The sequence below is a fragment of the Pyxicephalus adspersus genome, chromosome 9 (genome assembly GCF_032062135.1).
Source record: "Pyxicephalus adspersus chromosome 9, UCB_Pads_2.0, whole genome shotgun sequence".
Classification (NCBI taxonomy): domain Eukaryota; kingdom Metazoa; phylum Chordata; class Amphibia; order Anura; family Pyxicephalidae; genus Pyxicephalus; species Pyxicephalus adspersus.
Genome location: NC_092866.1, coordinates 37299349 through 37314923, shown reverse-complemented (window position 1 = coordinate 37314923; position 15575 = coordinate 37299349). Strand labels below are relative to the sequence as shown.

At 36.8% G+C, this 15575-nt stretch overlaps 1 protein-coding gene across 2 annotated transcripts in view; it reads left to right on the top strand.

Annotated features, from left to right (window-relative positions):
* The window catches only part of MACROD1 (mono-ADP ribosylhydrolase 1), a 418223-nt gene that overhangs the window by 215302 nt on the left and 187346 nt on the right, over positions 1 to 15575 (top strand). The gene's annotated exons all lie outside the window — the stretch shown is intronic.

Here is a 15575-nt window from a genome sequence, read left to right as displayed (position 1 = left end):
TCACAAGCATTATGATGGAAATCACATTCTGATAATGATTGAGCCCTTCTTGGGCCCTCTGAGATCTGCATAATATAACTCTCTTTACAATACACTGGTTCCTTGCCAAACTTTTAAAAATCAGCCTTACCGCTGTTTATTTAGAGGATTAACAGTTCAATACCCTTGAAATAGAAACAATACTTAGGACTTAAATTGTCTTGCTAGCAAGGAAAGCAATTTTTTAACGTCTTTAAAATGATCTACAACACTGGTAAATAAAGCCGGAATGGTGAAGGGATGGGTGTGAAACCTTATTTTGTTGATATAACTAGTACATTGAGGATGGATGCCTAAAAACTGAAGCCGAGGAATGAGTTATTTGACAAATTTCACAAATGTAAACAGACTGGCTGGTGCTATATTTGCATCACACTGGTCAATCTATCTTTTTAATGGCAGTAGTCAATGATCTAGGTTTAGTGGTCACTGCTTGTTTTGAATGAAGCAGATTTATGTCAAGGGATAGTAAGAGGGTTAGATTTTTTTCCTTTAAATACTGGTTAGTATGTGTTTTATTTTATTGTTTTTTTTTCTTTGTAACATTTTTAGGAAAAAAAACAGTTTCGATGACAGGGTAATTGGTACTATGCATCCCTATACACATTCCTACAGGTGGGGAGGAGTTTTCAAATTGTAATAACCCCCCCCCCCCCACAAAAGCCCCCTTGTGACACAGGTCGTTGGAATGAGGACTTTTCCTCCAACTATGGGCCCTGGTATGGCCAGGTGGGAGGTGTACACTCACTGTCTTCCTGCTTTTCTTGGCCAGTCACATTCCAGGTGGGTCGATATGGGCAGGGGTGGGGGGGCTTATTACGATTCCCCTATGCTGCAGCTAGTAAGTGTCCCCATACTGTACATTAGATTTATCATAGTCTATTTTTGAATCAATTAATGTTGTAATGTTTCTAACTGACTTAGGACAAAAATCTGTTATTAGAAGTATTGTGGTTCAAATTAGCTAAATTTCAATGCAAATAACCCCTCTTCTGGATTTATGTGTTTTTGCACCTATACTTTACTTTTGACATCTTCCTACCCCAGCAATTTGGTGACATACCTTGTTCAGGGGCTAAACCAATTACCTAGAAAAACTGATAACAGTAAAAAAAATGTAACATTTTATTTCCAAGTGAAACATTATTCTATTACTGTTTTAATACTACTAGTATATGTGGGGAAGGTGACCCTGAGTTGTTAACCTACTATGGGGCTTTTCAATCTTTACCTATCTCTGCTTCAGCAAATCTGTACATTTATACAAAAGCAGCATGGTCCTCTTGGCTTACAGTCTTCAGGGGTATTAATTTTTCAAACATATTTATTAGTCTTTTAACAAATATTATCTATTTTTAACGCTATATTAAGCATTTTATTAAACTGTAATTCAGCCATGTTCTATTATTGAGCAGTCTTTTTTTTTTTTAATTTGCTGCAGAAAGGACTGATACATGACCCCAGGCTGAAGGGGTTTAATAGTGCTATATTTGTCTGCCTGTTTAAAGTATTCAGTGAACAAATAGCAGATCGGAATAAGTAAATTTTCTACAGTATGATGGTTTATTCATTCCCTAGAGTCAGATCTGGCAAATGTTCCTTTCGTGCTTCCCTTTCTGTATCCTGGGATTACAGTGAGACTCAGAAACCATCTCACATTGTCAATACTCTTCTCTCAGAGCTCATTCTTTAATCTCTGCTCGGCTCTCAGAGCCGCAAGCAAGTTGTCCCTGATGGGGTCAAACCTTGAGACTGACTTACCCCATCACTGTTTGATGGCAGTCTGCTTTTCATGCTCTATTGGAATGTATTAACCTCTCATCTTCACAGCTAGCTAAATAACTATTTTTTCCCCACCAAAACTATCTTCTATTCTGCTTTCTAAATATTGCATGAACTGGGAATTGTACACCATTATTAATTTACTGCTTGTGCTATATCATTTCCATCATACATGTGCATATGACGTGGTATACTGTTATGTGTTGATTATATAAATCCTATTGTGGATTTGCTTTATGAATGCTACCCTAATTAGAAAAGTATGCTTTCTTTTTCCTTCTGTATTAGAGCTGGGTAATTAGAAGATAACAGGAAAAACATCTCATAATCCTCTGCTTGTAAATAAAAGCAAGATCTTGTAACCAAGTCATACTATACATTTCTTTTTACATTTCCAAAAGTTTCTTTTTGGAGACTGTTCAATGATATCAGAAAAAGTGCATCAGATCTCATTAACCTAATATTATTCCTTTCATTTGTGTGTGTGTTTGTGTATAAAGTGTATGTGTGTGTGTGTGTGTGTGTATATGTTATATATTTATATATAAATATAATATATATAACACGGCTAATGTTGTGTGGGGAAACTGCACTCCAAAAATACATTCATGAGGGATTTCTATTTTTGTCTACCCCATTATTAAAAGACGCAAATGCTGTTATTTAAAAAAAAAAATACATAGTGATATAATTTTACAATACCGTGTACAGCGTTAGTGGTTCATTGTTTACTAACATCGCAAGGGTAGCAAGTAATAAAAATGCTACAAAAATATCATAAATTGTGGACATATTACAGAAAATGGCAAGTGACTATAGACATGCTGCAGGAGTAGATGGAGACTAGTGGCATGCTGCAGGAGTGGCCAAGATACAGCCCTTTTAAAAATATATATTCCTAATGCAAGATATATTATAAAATATTGGGCACACAGAGTGATGCAAGTTACATAGTATATGGATTGCAGTGGTCAAAGTACACTATATATTCTGTATACAACAGTTCTACAAATAAAATTTTTGTGTATATTTATTGCATATTAGGGCTACACACCAGTGCCTTTTCTTTTTGTCCCTCCTACCTGATTTTCTCAGCAGTGACCCTGGATACAAAGCAACAGCCAATCTGAAGATCCCATTGTAATGCACATTCAGATTTATTGGCTGAAGCAAAAGGAAATTTTTACTTTATTATGGCTGTGCTTTCTGGAAAGCCACCTCACTTTTCTGTGATGATTCTATATACCTGTACAAAGTGATGTTAACATTGTTGTTTTATATATACTGCATTTTAGAGGTCTTGAAATCAGTAATTTCAATATTTGCTGCATCTTCACTTTACATTATAATTTATTACTTTAGCATATTTATTAGGTTGAGAAGAGGAATACTGCAAAAATTAAGTGTATAATACCAGATAAAGCAGTAAAGATGATGTAAAGATTAAATCTTATGATTTAGGAAGTATTCATTAAAAATGCTGTCCCAATTGGGTACAAAAGGTAAATATGTTTTGGTTGGGTAATGTTTGTTGGGTAATGTTTGTTGGGTAGCCTTCTGTGCAGTGTGCGAAAATATTTTCAGTACGGAAGTGATAAATGGTCTGAAACTAAAAGCTTGCTCAACCTCCATGAGCCCTGGATTAACTGACTAACGAGAGGCAGAGAACACCCCGTCCTCCTATGGTCCAAGCACTCCAAAAATCAAAATAGTTTGCACGCAATGGAAAAACTTGGTACTAGCACAGTGGCTCAAAACATGCCTCTAGCATGGCAGCTACCTCAAATCCTAATAGTCATAACTGCAGTTATTAGTAACCTTCAATTGCTGCAATATCAGTCACTGAAGTCATTAGAAGATGTTACATGAAAATCTAATTAGGCTATGCAGTGATCTTCTGATGTATGGGTGAACTAAGTAAACCAAGTAAAATGTATGAAAAGGATAAAGGAAAGTTTAGCCATTTTATCTGACAATTAGATTATCATAACAATTTTTTTACTACCCATTCTATACTAAACCATTTATGAAGCATTTCAATGTCACTAACAAATTCTTACCTTGAAGATCTCCTCTAGCCATGTTGGTTAAAGTGGACATCTGGGCCTGTCTTGCATTGTTAAACATGAGCCTAGGACATTGGTCTGTTAATTACCTAACTAATATACAATTCATACCCAAGAGGAAATGCTGCTTTAAATCTACTCATGTTGTTTATTTATTTTGGTAATTGTTGTGCATGTACTGTCTGTGGTAAATATATCACTTTCATAAGCAATGTGGCCCTTGGGAAAGACTAACTTTAAAGGTCATGAAAGCAGTTTATATTTCATGTGCATGATATTCTATTTACTAATGTAAATGGCATAAACGATTCAGGAAAACTCAGTGTTTGGTTTCTGAAGGGTAATCACATTCACAGCCAATAACCTTGTGATCTCCAACCCAGATTAATTAAACTTGTGAAGTCCTCCCTTTATTTTCCAGTCATTAATTTTAAATTAGGGACATTAATTTTAAAATTCCATTTTAGTACATGAGCATCCCTAGTTTTCTATTTTAGTTTTAGTTACCCACTTTGTAGGTCACCCGTATCGAGATCTTGATTTATCTACACCTTTCTAGTCTTAAGGATTTTTGCTAAAAACCACACTAAAGAGCAGCAAGCAGAGCTTTTTTTTTAATTCAGGAAGACCGTGAGCAATGCAGGATCAAAGTATATTTGCACACCCACAAAGCAGATAAAATATGCATATGTAAACAAGTTCCAGGAGTTCTGTTCCTCATAGTAATGCAGAAACTTACAGAAACTAATTTTAATGATCATTAAATCACAAAATGGTCTTAGTGTGGATGTTGGTTTAGCTTTCCACTAAAAAATTTAGAAATTAACCAGTATTTAAAAGTTGTTTATGCTATCCACCCAATGGCCAAAACACCACTGAGGCCTGCACTACAGCTTTAAACTGTGGTTTAATAAGTAGACTTGGAAATTTCTCTTGAAGATAGAACAGACTGAGTGAGTACAGAGAGTAAAGCTGAACTTTTCAACCAGGTATGAAAAGCACCAGTTAGTTCAGGTATGAAATCATGAACAGTTATTGCTTTTTACATAGAGCTATATATTTCTGAATTAGTAAATTTGAATATGTAAAACTAAACCTTTAAACATCTTCCTAGTAAATGTAGGAAGTGAACATGTTAGAGCTGTTAGATTATCTATACATCTGTACCTGGAAATAATTTCAAACAATGAAAAATGAAGGCACCTGGAATAGTAAAAAGGCTACATACACTTAAATCTTTGATTTACATGTTTACGTAAATTCTAAATAGTTTATATCAGTTAGGAGTTCTGAGCAGGTTTATGCATTCTAAGTGTGTGCCTGTGTGCACATATTTCAGATGTTTTTTTTTCTTTTATGAAAACCTTTTTTCAGCTCTGTGAATGTGATTGACTTTGAGTCAGCAAATCACATTCAGACTTACGATCAAGCACATCGCAAGCTCAAATTTACAGAAGAAAGTACAAACTTGTAATTAGTTTGCATGCCATTGATGATGGTGCTCCAAAAGCTCACAAAATTCCATAATTTCCTGCAAACCAGCTAAAATTTTAAACTATTTAAGTATGAGTATTTGCGTTGACTGCTGTATGACAGAGAAGACTGAGGCCTGGAATGATTTCAGGACCTATTTAGCCATACAAAACATCCTCTCCATTACCATTATTTATTATTACAGGCTAAGTTGCTTCTCCTGGAGCAGAGGCAGTTGGAGTGTTAGGTATGTGACATTTTTTTTTTAATTTGTTGCATAGCTTGCAGTAGGGTGTAGGGGTTTTCAAACTACCACCACTGCTGATTTGCCAATACAATGCATCTTCCTGTTCATGGCAGTAACACAGCACAGGCCCTTTTTCTCACTAGCCATTACCAAGGCAGATGGGTTAAATTAAAATCTGTGTGGCACACCCACTGTTGCCCAATTGAAAGTTAGAACCTTTACCAAATTTATGAACCTCATTCCCTCACTAACACATATTTTACATTGAGAGAAACTCACATACCTTTTACAACAACAATTGACAAATAATTATGGTATTACAACTGTCTTAAACTATACTTGTACATTAGACTTTTAAATATCAACTACAAGCACAGTCTATGAGGTCTTTAATTTCAGTGAAGTGAAAATAAATAGAAATAATTTTACAGACAGGAAGAGGTCATTAAAACTGCTTAATTTTTTTTATTTGATGAGTTCCTGCCTAACTAGGAAAAACATTAAATTGGACTCTGCGATGTCTGTACAGGGCACCACACAGCACATAAATACAGTTCTACCGAATAGAAAAATATTGTCCTTTTGATTTCACATAGAACAAAGATCATTAAATTTTACAATCTGGAAAGTATATTTGAGGGAAACCAGAGTGCTCCAACAAAAGTTCCTGTTCTATCACTTGACTTTTATCCAGTAAAACTATATCTCTACCAATACAGTCATAAGATTTTGGCTTCTATAACTTTAGGTCATGTGTAACAATTTTCTTCAACGCCATATACTGCCCCTTTCATTTTAATATTACATTAATAATACCTACAACTGAATGGAAGGTGACCTGAAGTAGGTGTTTTTAAATAGTGCTCTCAAAAAAAGGAAATTGTTGTCCGTTTTAATTTTTCTTGTTATGAATATTTAATGCTGCTACTCTGAAGTGCAATGTGGCAAAAATCCTGTGCATGGCACTTTTTAAACTAGGCTTAATGAAAGCACTTTTTTGTGTCAGCAGGAACATTTTCATTATTCAAAGCAATGTGAAATTAAAAGAATGCTTTAAAGATATTTTTAATTACATCAATTCCTGGATGAAAGTCAGTGGTTTCCAAAAATGTCTGGGCCCTTAGAGAGAAGCTTCAGGGAAAAAAAAAGAAACATTAAGCTAACTGCAAATGCTATACAGGACTAAATAGTAAACAAAAGTAAAATGATTTGAAGTTTAAACAATATGAGAGTCCATGGGAGTCCATTGAGCAGCCCATCCATTTTTAAGAGCTACCCAAAGCACCACTATAGACCAAAAATTGAGCATGCATCATTTTTCGAAATACATGGCATCTCAGCTGAAATCTAATGAAACTGGACTGCACTAACGAACATTAAAGTGTATTACTGCACCACAATGATTTACATGTGCTCATGGCTACAGCATGGGATTGTAAACTTACGCCATGCATTATTTACATGGCAACTTCCTTTACTCATGCTTAATCAGGGGTGTTGATTGTATTATACTGTGTGAACACAACAAAACGATCCATAGCACAAGGTTATCTGTGAACCTTGGAATTTGCACAGCATCCAGACCCACCACATAACTGTATGTATTAGGCATTATACTGGTGGATCTGCACCCCTATACATTATCCAGTTTATAAATTGGCTGAATCTCCTTTGTGTAAATGCCATCTCTTAATTTTCAACTAAAGTTACCATGAACCAGACTGTAGACACACAGAGTAAGGGGGTGTTCATAATGCTACCCCCAGAGGTAGAAGGTTTAAATATTATTATTAACTGGTCTTTAAATAGTCCCAATATATTACGCATTGCTTTACAAAGTCTGTAGTCATGTCAAAAGCTGTACCTCAAAGGGGCTCACAATCTAATGTCCCTACCATACCCATACAGTCTTTAATACAGTTTAAGGTACATTTTTGGAGAGAAGCCAGTTAGTCTGCATGTTTTTGGAATGTGGAAGAAAGCCTGGGGGAAACCCAAACACTGGGAGAACATGCAGATCGTGCCTGGCTAAGACTCGAACCTGGGGCCCAGCCCTGAAAAGGCTAGAATGCTAACTTCTAAGCTACTGTGCTGTAAAGTTTGTCTGGGGATTGCTATATGTTTTTGCAGCTGCATTTTGAGAATGATATACTGGCCCCACTGACTGCATTAGGGGATCCTGTAACACACAGACGGGTAGTAGCAATATAGTAATAGGGATCACAAAGACAAGCTAGAGCATGCTTCAAGCTGAACTCCAGGGGTGTTTAAAATTACCTTTCTGTTGGGTTTTCCCTGCACTGCCGGTGTTATGTGTTCACGTTTGTCTAGAGAGGAAAAAAAAGAACTTATCCCCAGCTTTCACAGCAGTCCTTTTTCCTCTGATGCCCTAGGGCAGTGTTTCCTGACCTCTTCAACATAGGGGAACCTTTTAAATAACTTTCAGGTCCTCAAGGAACCCTATGCTATATTTACTATATCCACAGCCCACCGTTTTCTATATTGTTGGTTGACATTGCTGGTCATTGGGAAAAATGTCACTCTTACCGACCAACAAAACACCATTGACCAAGAAAGATCAATGGTGTCACTTAAAATGACCTGGGAGACGCAAATTGCTTATTGTTTAGGGGACCCCTAGCAAACTCTGCAGAGTTGTGTGCAGACCCTTAGCATCTTCACACAATGCAAACCTACTGGCTTTGCACGATAGGGGATAATTTAAGTGTTTGCGGCAGTGCACCTTGGAGAACAGGCTGTGGGATACTTGTTGCACAAGTGAAAGCCCCTGGGAGTAAAGGAATAGGAGAAGTGAAAAACCTTTTTATATCCCCATAGACGAAAACTAGCATATGCCCCTTGAAGTGCACAGGCAAACCCCACTGCAAGGATAGTTTGGAAGCACTTACAAAGTTCAGATTTCACTTCTGCAAGTGATAGAAAAAATTAGGCTGTCAGATTGGTAATTTAGGCCCAGCCTTGTCTTTTTGCCCCCAAGGACAAAAATTAGTTTGGACTTCCGCTTTAAATTACATTCTAATTGGAACCCACAACAGGCCACAAGTTGATTAGCATACAAAAACATCCCTGTCACCAGTTACTCATTATAAGCAGTATTTACTATGGCTAAACCTGCAGTCATTTTGTCAGTATTTTTTAGCACTGGTTTTTACTTCAGATGCCTTCAGTACATCCCTTAAACACACTTATAATCTACTAATCTATCACTAAGACTGCACATAATGTACAATAGGATAAGTGCTATTTAAAATGGTGTTATATTTATTGTTCTGTTGGAAACATTAGTTGAGATGATAATATTTCTTTCCACAAGTGATGTTTTTCCTCCTGGATACAGAAGTCTGTGTGTGGGATGTGTCTACCTAGATATATTGTGTCTTTTGTTTAATTCCTCAAGCAGTAATTTTATATATCTGGCATACAGAAACAAGCTCATTTATCCAAAACATATTTTTATCATTTATTACCATGACATCACTTAGCTGGCAGTGTTATAACTGCACATCAGGCTGCTTGATAAGAGAATCTGCCTGGAAATACTGTTGGAGATTTACATTCCTAAGATGTCACATCGATTAATTACACAATGACTGTTCCCATCTGTAAGCATATACCAGATGCTGCCCACTGTCTTTTCTGACCCCCAGACACCTTCCTCCTGGCTGACCAGATCTGTTTCCTGTCATTTACAACATGCATATAGATGATACATGGTGATAACATTCAATTATTGGCCTGAGTTACTGAGGACCTGAGTTACTGATCATTGTCTTGTTCTAAACCATAAAAAACTGTTACGTAATTGGGTTGAAAAAAGTCCCCTGGGTTCAACCAATACAAAAGCATCAGTGCTTTTGTTCCAACATTTGATTAAAAAGTGGGAACACAACTGTGCTAACACACAACGTAATGTACTACAACGTCATGAATAGTTCTCCCCAGCCCGTTTTTGGGGGGCCAGCCGCCCACCTGCCGTCACTGTTCCGCCTGGCACTTATCAGCAGCTCTGAACGGACACCGGAGAGGCTGCTCTGCTCGCTCCATTCTCCGCTGATAAGAGCTGATTGCTGATTAGAGCTGGGCAGAGGGAGAAGAGCACATTACAGCTGTGAGGAGATCACAGGGACACAGGCTGTCCCTCCCCCCTCTCATAGCTGTGCCGAGTCTTTTGAAAAAAAACCAAAACACATCATGTAAACAATGTCTCTGCCCAGTGGGCGTGTGTAATGACATCATCAGAGCAGTGTGTGTAAATGCTGCATGTCACATTCCTCAGCCTTACAGGTCTCTTTGTATAAACCTTCATATCCCCCAAACCGTATGTCATAATGATTTGAAAATTTCAGGGTCCACAGGAAACACTTAAAGCTAGCACCATTCACAACTTCAGTACCCCAGCTTTTAAATATTTCATGATATGGGGATCATAATTGTAAAATCTTATGAAAATACAACATTGGCGTTGCAGTATTAAAAGCAAGTGCGCCTTCAAGTCCTTATTTAAAATCGCAAATTGGGGACCCCTGGGGCCACTTACATAGAAAAGAACATTGGGGAAGGGCCCCTAAATTTATACTTCTCTCACAAATCTTTAACTGTACTACCCCGTCTGCTTGTCTTCTTTGAACCCCAATTTCCCTAGAATGGTGGGGTGTACAAAGCCAAAAATGTAGGTGCGGGGGGGGGGACACCTTTGGGTAACCCCCCACACTAAAATTTCATTACTATGGCAAACGCACTGCCCTGTTACACATTACTGCTCACTTCTAACACTTGAACACCAATTTCCTCGGAATGGGGAGGTGTAGGAAACTGAAATTGTGTGGGGAACACCTGTGGATAACACCCCCTAAAGTTTTATCACAATGACATCATTAGAACATAAAAACTCTGCCCATCATACCGAAATTGGGGTTTAGGTACCGGTAGGGTACAGTCATGTATAACAGGGCAGCGTGTTTTGATGAGCAGAGTTTATGTAATGATACCATGGAGATGAAAGTTTGGGGGGTGTTAGCCAAAAGTATCCCCCACTTGCACCTATGATTCTGTTTATCTGCACCTCTCTGTTCTAGAGAAATTAGAGTTCAAGGCAGGGAAGCAGACAGTTTGATAGGCAGAGGTTTTTATATTCTATTGATGCCATGCTAATGAAGTTTTAGGGGGTTATACATCTGTTCCCCATTTGCACCTACATTTTCAGTTTCCTGCACCTCCCCATTCCAGATAAATTGGGCTTCAAAGAACAGAAGCAGAAGGGGCAGCATAGTATTACAATTATAGTTTGGTGAAGCTAAGTAAAATATTTAGGGGGCCCCATCCCAAAGCTTCTTGCTATGTAAGTGGCCCTGGGGTTCTTAAATTGCATTTTCAATTTTGGGCCCCTAGGTGCACTTTCTTATAAAACAGCAACCTAAATGTTCAATTTCCACAAGTTTTTAAACTCATGATCCCCATATTTTGAAATTCCTGAAATTAAAAAAAAAATGTTGGGTATTAGTAGCTATGAGAGTCCCCTGTGTACCCTAAAAATTTTAGCTTATTACAACCAACAATTTAGGAGATCTAAAGGATTGAACGCAGTGAGTTGTTAGGCTGCAGAATCTGACAAGCTGACTTTACACACACAGCTATCACACTGCAGGTGGACACATTTCACAGGAAGTTTTTGTTTTTGGCAGTGATGAGGAGGGCACTGGCTGTCCTGACCCCATCTGCGATCACTTGTATGATGCTCTTTGTGTTACCTAGGTATAGTGCTAGGAAGTGACATTTGAAGTTAGGCTGAATTCACATTGGCAGTAAGGTTGCATTTTCTGCATTTACCCCTCACTTACCTCTCGCCAGGAACTACTGCTGCTTGAAAAAGTGCTGAGCCTGAAAAGCCCAGTACAGTCTGTTACCAATCCCAGGTGCCTAGCAGTTATCACTGGTTACCAATCCCAGGTGCCCATCAGTTATCACCGGTTACCAATCCCAGGTGCCCAGCAGTTGCCAAGTAGTCACTCAGGAGTGGCATTTTTTTTACTGCTAATGTTAACTAAGCCTAATTTGTTAAGCCACATTGATCACAATATTACACTACCAGAAGGGATTACACTATTAAAACATGGAACTCTAGGGAGTTGGATTAAAATACACAGCACTGGACTGTTGGTGCATTATACAAAAAAGAATGGAAAAATTGTACATTCTAACAAGCCCGGCTTTAGAAAGTTGGAACAATGTATGAGGGGTAGGTAGAACACTGATACAAGATTAGGGGTGACTGGATACCTATGGCATAAATAACTAGGAGCTCTAAATTTGCCATAATTGTAAGGATTATATTGTATTGAATCTACATCTCAGTGATGGGTCCAGAGAGTTTTTAATTAGATTTAAAGTTTATATGTTACATTACACTATGTAGATATGTTAAAAAAATGTGATATTGTATTTATAAGTCTTAAAATAATTTCTGGGGAAGCTGACAATAAAATCCGTGAAAGGCATAGAGTTTGATATTTGGGACTTGATGTATCACACATGACTTTGATGGTAGAATATTTAATGATGTTTTAACTAATCTGTTAATTAAGCTTGCTGGCATTTTCATCTGTTTTTCACGAATATATTTATTTGCTTTGATTATGATCGATTCCTGAAAATTCCAATTTGTGTTTTGCTCCTATGTTTTCGTAAATTATCTAATTATCTAAACCAGTGGTGCCCAACCTTTTTTTTTTAACCGGGGGGCCACTGTTGACATTGGGATAAAATTCGTGGGCCACAATGCAAATAACGATGTATGTTTAAAACTAGAATAGGTTTAATTTAAAATTAAATTGAAATGTTTCTAGTTACCGTAACATACATGCACCAAATAAAAGTAATGGCAAATCAAGAATCTCTGTAATAGATACTAATTTGATCATCTTCTTGGGGCCACATCTCCCCGTTCCTGAGAAATTAGGGTTCACAGAAAGTAAATGGCCAGCTATGTGTGGCAGGGTCGCACGGTATGATAGGTATAGTTTTTCTGTGATGTGATGGTGCTGCATCACTAAAATTTTTGGAGGAGTTATCCACAAGAGCCCCCCACTTATCATACATTTTAATAAACCTACAGCTCCCCTTTCAGGAGAAATTACGATTCAAAGAACATAAGCGGACACTTATATGTGACAGGGCATCGTAGGAGTGATAAAATTTTAGTATGGGGGGTTTTATGTTAATAGCCAAGAGTTTTAATGTTAATAGCCAAAAGAACATTAAACAGAGGATATCCAAGGTTTATAGAAGATAGGTTCTTCCACTATACCTACTAAGAAAAACACCCAATTCTGAATCCCAAAGGGATTCGAAGTGGTGGTAAATGCAGGGGTGTATTTTTTTTTTTCATATTCATGTCCAATTTAAAACCAATTTTGTTTAAGTATATCAATTTTATCTGTGCACATTGTTAAAAAAAAAGATCTAATGTTTACACTACCATTCTAAAAAAAAAAAAAAAACTTTTTTCATATAGCTACATAGGTTGAAAAAATACAGATCAGTACATTGTTCAATCATTAGGGTAATAAACATACTAGGACAGTGGTTGCCAACCTTTTCGGTCCCACGGACTACTAAAATTACTGGCTTCAGACGGCGCATGCACGGGGAGCGGGGTGTCACTCAAAGGAAAAGAAACTTCTCCCATAGTGACATCATGATGCCAGAACCCTGCCCACTCTCCCATCACAGATCTATCCAGAGACACAACCTGCCCACCTCCCTGAGCCTGCAGTTCATATGAGAAACATGGTCCAAAGCTTGCCAAAGCCGCGGACCACCATAATTTTCTGACAGACCACCGTTTGGCAGCCAAATATTTCATATAAAACCATATATACACAGTTATACATAGTTAATCCAGAGGAAGGCGGGAAAAACTCTTTTGAACATGGTTTAATTTACTCCAACGGGAAAAATTCCTTCCTGATCCTGAAAGGCAATCAAATGTTCCCTGAATCAACAGTCTCTGTTGGCATTCCTTTTAAACTTTAAACCCCAGTTATATTCTGTGCTTATGTGGAAATTAAACATTTTTTTTTACTTCGGATGCAAAGAGTGGCCCCTTGTCCTTTGCAATGGCCTTAAAGTAAATATTTGTAAAGCAAGTTCTCTATATGGACCATTTAGATATTTTACCTGTTTTGATACAAAAAACCAAATCCTTTTCTATTTTTGACTCCCCCAAATGAATTCCCCCTAGACCAGGGTTGTCCAAACTTTTTGCAAATAGGGCCAGATTTGGTGAGGTGAAAATGTGTGGGGGCTGACTATTCAGCCTGACATTCTTTGAACCATTAACGTGCACTGACAAGCTTGGCCGCTCTTTTCATGCCAAGCACCATAATAGTTTCAGTTGTAAAATTGAACATTACCAGTAACATTTTTAATTATATTAAAACAAGCGATAATACAGCTGTTACTTGGCAAAATAATCATGTGTCTATATGTGTGTGTGTGTGTGTGTGTGTGTATATATATATATATATATATATATATATAGAAACAATGTGTGTGTGTGTGTATATATATATATATATATATATATATATAGAAACAATGTGTGTGTGTGTGTATATATATATATATATATATATATATATATGTGTGTGTGTGTGTGAAAATCACTGTCACTGTATAGAGAGGCCCAAAAAGTGAGCTACCAAGTACTACCATATCTGTATGGCTTAGTTACTGTAATTATAAACATCTTCTGGATTGTTGAACCATGCCATTTAAATTTAATTTTTCAGTAAAGATCTTCATAAAATAACAATGACAATGAAAGAGTTACAAAACTGCTTAGTATGTGAATGTATGCAAGCTACTGTCTAGCTAAATTATGAGACACTGCCATCTCCCTCATCATTATGTGTCCACTAGACTTCATTATAACATAGTATTTTGCATTTTAAATATTACTCGTTAATAAACATTTATAGTGCCTGGAGAACAAGCTAGAATGTCCTAAATGTTCCAGTCTGTATGAAAAAGCTGGATCAATTCCAGAGACACAAAACTGGGGGTAGATTAGAAAAAAAATGGAGTAGAAGGTCCTGCTACTATACAAAAGAACATAATATGTTGCTCTAAAACCAGTAGTTATTATTGTAGTGTTTTTTGCTTCATTCTTACATTCGTGGTGCAATTTGTACTTGTTATATGGTTGTTCTTCCATATTTGTAATATTGTAAAAAATAGATATATGAAGATTAACCACGTGAGGAACATTTTAGTATAATCTCTCTGCCACCACTTAAATTGTTGTGATTAAATGTTATGATCTAGGAGAGCGGTCGCCAACCAGAACCACAAGAATATTTTGGTAGTCCACAGAAAAATTTGGACATTATTTGCAATTTTTATGTTTTATTAATAATAAAACAAAAATAATATAGTAAATTCCTATATTCTAAATGACAATTTTCACCCATATATTGCATTAAATTCACGAACTGTACTAGTTGTATAAGGCAATCGTTGCCGAGCCGTTTGTTTCAGTATTGTTTCGACCATTACAACAGTCACCCTGCTCCGTGAATAGTGATTCTCATCCAGTTGTTTTATTTTATTTGTTTATTTCTCCTTGCTCCTTTAGGTAACTATGACCTGCACTTCTTTTCTTTAACTGGTATATTTATGGCATCAAATAGTTTGACTTTGATACCTATCGTTTCTTGTTTGGTCTTAGATTTGAATAAAATAAACACATAATGAGCAAGAAAAAGCAAACAAATATTTTGCATTTCTTTAGTAATATCGAAGAGAATGCAACTAATGATAATAGTAACAATAGTAATACTTCACTTAACTGTGAGCTGATCGATGAATCCGAGCCTCCACAGTCCTCATAAGGCCCCTTTAGGAAGATCAATATTTTACAAATGTATTTATCTTTTTTATTGCCTTTT